Here is a 3,992-nt window from a genome sequence, read left to right on the forward strand (position 1 = left end):
AAAATTATTAAATTAGCACTGTTTTGTGGTTAAATATGGCCTGTTATTTGTTTTTTGAGCATCTTGCCTTGTAAGACATAGTGGTCTTTGACTATTTAAAAAAAAAAAAGGATGACTAACTTCCAGCCACCCTGAAGTTATGTCATTCAGCCTCCATTACATTACATTGATGAGACTATAGCCACTGCAGGAAGTACACTATCAAGAAAAAAATGTGAGTCTCTTATGTTTTATTTGTCTAATGTGTTTTATTATGTCTACTATAGGCTGCACGGTAGTGAAGTGGTAAGCTTGCAGTCCACACCCGGGTTTGATTCCCCGCTTTTGAATCTCTGTAGTGTTAATGTTCTCCACGGGTTTTCTCCAGGTACTCCGGTTTGCTCCCACATTGCAAAAACATGCTACGTTAATTGGTGACTCCAAATTGTCCATAGGTATGAATTTGAGTGTGAATGGTTGTTTGTCTATATGTGCCCTGTAATTGGCTGGCAACCAGTCCAGGATGTACCCCGCCTCTTGCCCGAAGACAGCTGGGATAGGCTCCTCGACCCTCATGAGGACAAGCAGTATTGAAAATGAATGAATGAATGTTTACTATATTGCGAAGGAAAAGAGTGAGCCAGATAGTCCAGATAAGGCTCTTCAAATAATGAAATTATTGATGAAGTGTGTTGGTGCCGTGGAAAATTGAAAATTTCCTCGACACACCCATTCATGTGAATGAGACCTCAAAATCTTTGCACATTGGCGTGCAGCCCCGCACAGTTTAAACATACTTCATACCTGTTAATGAACAATTTACTCATTGGCTTGAAAAATTGCCAATATGCTAATCAACCACCACTTAAGTTGATGAACTTATCAGTGAGTTAACATGCTTGCCACAGCTAAGCCGTTCCGCTGAATTCAACAAGGCAAATTGACTTCGGGTCAATAAATACCACAAGTACCATCTGCTAATCTGAGTGTGAAGTAGATGAACACCCGGACTCTGTTGTCTTGTCAGTGGCAATCTGGGCCAACCTGAAACTCTTAAGTACTTACTGTAGGTCAGGGCTTCCTGGAATGTACTTGATCAATACTTATAGAGATTGTGGTCTTTAACCTCTTGACTCCCCGCACAGACTTAACAGGATAAATGAACAAAAACGTTGAAATGTTGGCACCAGCGCTATGCAGAGTAACAGTGTGATACTGTGACCTTTAAAACGTTACAGGGACTTGTGACATGGGAGAACATGCAAAGTCAATATCGAGCATCTCTACGAACAACCATTCCCACTCACATGTTTCAAGCTTATAGAAACTTGTTTGATCTCCTGGATGCCAAATTAAACTTCAAGCATTGTGTATGAATCCAAGTCAAGTCTCAACTTGCTTAGGTTTGTCATCATTCACCAACCATGCACATACATGAGGCATTTGAAAAACGTACTTGATTCAATTCTTCATAACCTTTTACGATAAGGTGCACAAAATTACACACACAAAAATACTTATTGGTTCTTCATTAGTTCCTCTGTAACTACTCTAAATGTATGTGCCTTAGTTCCTCTGTAACTACTGTAAATTTATGAGCCTCAGTCATTAGTTCCTCAGTAACTACTGTACCTTGACCCAATTCTTTAACAAAGTATTGGTTAACAAAATTAGCACTGATCAGTTATTTAGTCTTTTGATTATGTCAGGTATAACAGACGTGCTTGTGACAATACACACTAAATGTTTGTCTGCATTCAAACCCTTTGTTCAATGTTGAAGTACCATATTGTATTTAAAGTAGTATTAACTTTGCTTTATGTCATTTTATTATTGCTGTTATTATTGCATTTTTGTTTTTGCTATTGTTGATTTAATCCAGGAACAAAAGACTCTGACTTCCACGGCTGTATGAAAGGAGCTGTATAAATAAAGTAGAGCTATCAAGTCTTCTGTGAACCCAAATACACTGATTCAGTAATATCTTTGGGATTCACAGCAATACACTGAGCTGTTTCTTGTGGGCGTCCAATGACAAGCATCATCCTTGTCTGTTGTGTGTCCTTGCAAAAGCCAGGTCAAGTCACAATGCTCCACCGTAGCAATAACAGAAAGTCCACAGAGAGCAAGATATAGACATTACAAAAGGAATAAGTAGATAGAGAGTGGGGGGGCTAAATCTGATGAAATAGAGAGTGTCTCAAAAGGAAATAGTCCATCTTCAGTTTGTTCATTTATATAATGATCTACAATTTAGTGGTTTGGCACAGTTCACACCTGACTTTTTAGCTTTCACGCAGGAGGTGTCAGGAAAGTTACCACAAGGATTACAGGCTTGTGGCGGCCAAGCATTCATAGCGATGTTTCTTTTTAATCCTTCTCTTTCTATTATGGTGAAGCAGAATTCATCAAGGGCTGGCTTGTTCACTCACTAATGGGGAACATGAGTTGTGACTAATTTTACATTACTTTAATTCAAAAGATGGTTTTACATGGGAAATTATTGTAGCACAAACAAAGATGGTGGCTGGTGATAGAAAGTATAATGTGTTTTTTTGTTAATATCCTGAAAACTAAGCCTGCATGTGCAAAGGTTGATCACATTAACAAAATACTTCATGTGTAGCTTTCTTCACCAATGTAATTAGTATCGGCTTGAAGTGTAGATTCTCATCTTAGGAGGTTGAACAAAATATGGCTTCTACCATTAAGGAATTAGAGTACTTTTATGCAGTGTACCTCCTTTCAGGTGCTTCTTAGTACTCAGGCAAGTGACAGAATGGACAACATTTCCTTCCTACATCTACTGGCCACATTATGGTCATGTCATGTGCATGGGTAAATTTGTATCAAATAATATGCTGTTCAATTCATATTGCCTGGTGCAAAAACGTAGTATTAGATGCATTTGCAAGTAAGCTTTACTTGTTTTGACAATAGCATCTGTGTTGACAGCTTGCTATTTGAGCCATTGGGTGATCTCATCAGCTGGTCAGCATTTAAGTGAGAATGATTGTTGCTGGTCAAAGCAGGTCATTGACAGTGACAGCTGTCACTCAGAGCCAGTAGTCTGCAGTCTGCCAGCATTCATTAGCCAGATTAACACACACAAAGAGCAAATTGACCTGCATTTATCATCATTGCAATATCTGGAGTCACATTTCTACTATAACACTAGTAGTCATCATCATTAGAAATTAAATTACTACGTGTGATTAGATGGATGGGATGTGCGAAACGTCAATAATGATCCATTTTTGATGGGTGATTTATTTTTTTAATTACAACAAAAACATCATATAATACATTAATTTCATGAGTGAGACATTGAAGTCATAAAAGTTATAAAAATATATTTAAAAAAAAATAGAAGCATGCCCTAGCAAACCTTTAGCTAATGACAGCTCTCTTGTGTCATGAGACTGTTTTCTTCTTCTACTGTGCCAAAAAGGTAGATTAACAGTTACTCTGATTGTTGCATAGCACAGATTTTGGGTATAAAAATAAAATAAATTAATAAACTATCTTCCTAATTAATTTTGTTTCCACAATTAGCTGAGAAATCCATGAATAAAATAATACAAAAAATGGCATTTAAGGTTGTAACCCAGACAAATATACTTAGTATTTGCTACCAATTTATTTACATTTGGTCTCAGAACTAGTACAATTTACTCAACTACATGCTTGAGTATTTTGTACATGGATTATTTGACATTTTGTGGCTGGAACAAATAATGTCCTTTTTAAAAATTGAATTGAATTGACTGTGGTTATTTTATATTTTCTAGTTTTTACACGCAAAAGTGCTAACTAAGGCTTAAAGGGAAAGTATTATCATAGCGTATTTATATTCACAGGAAAAGATTTAAAGATATTTATTCTTGATAGTAGGCGTTATAACAGTAGTTTTTTGTCTTTATGCGGATGGGGGACAAGCCCAAACTGGTTCTTACGTGGATGGGAGGCCGGTTTCAGCTGGCTTTGTTGCCAAGGCAACGAGTTTTTCTATA

Source organism: Doryrhamphus excisus, linkage group LG14 (assembly GCF_037039965.1).
Source record: "Doryrhamphus excisus strain RoL-2023G ecotype Guam linkage group LG14, RoL_Dexc_Guam_v1.1, whole genome shotgun sequence".
In the NCBI taxonomy this organism is placed as follows: Eukaryota; Metazoa; Chordata; class Actinopteri; order Syngnathiformes; family Syngnathidae; genus Doryrhamphus; species Doryrhamphus excisus.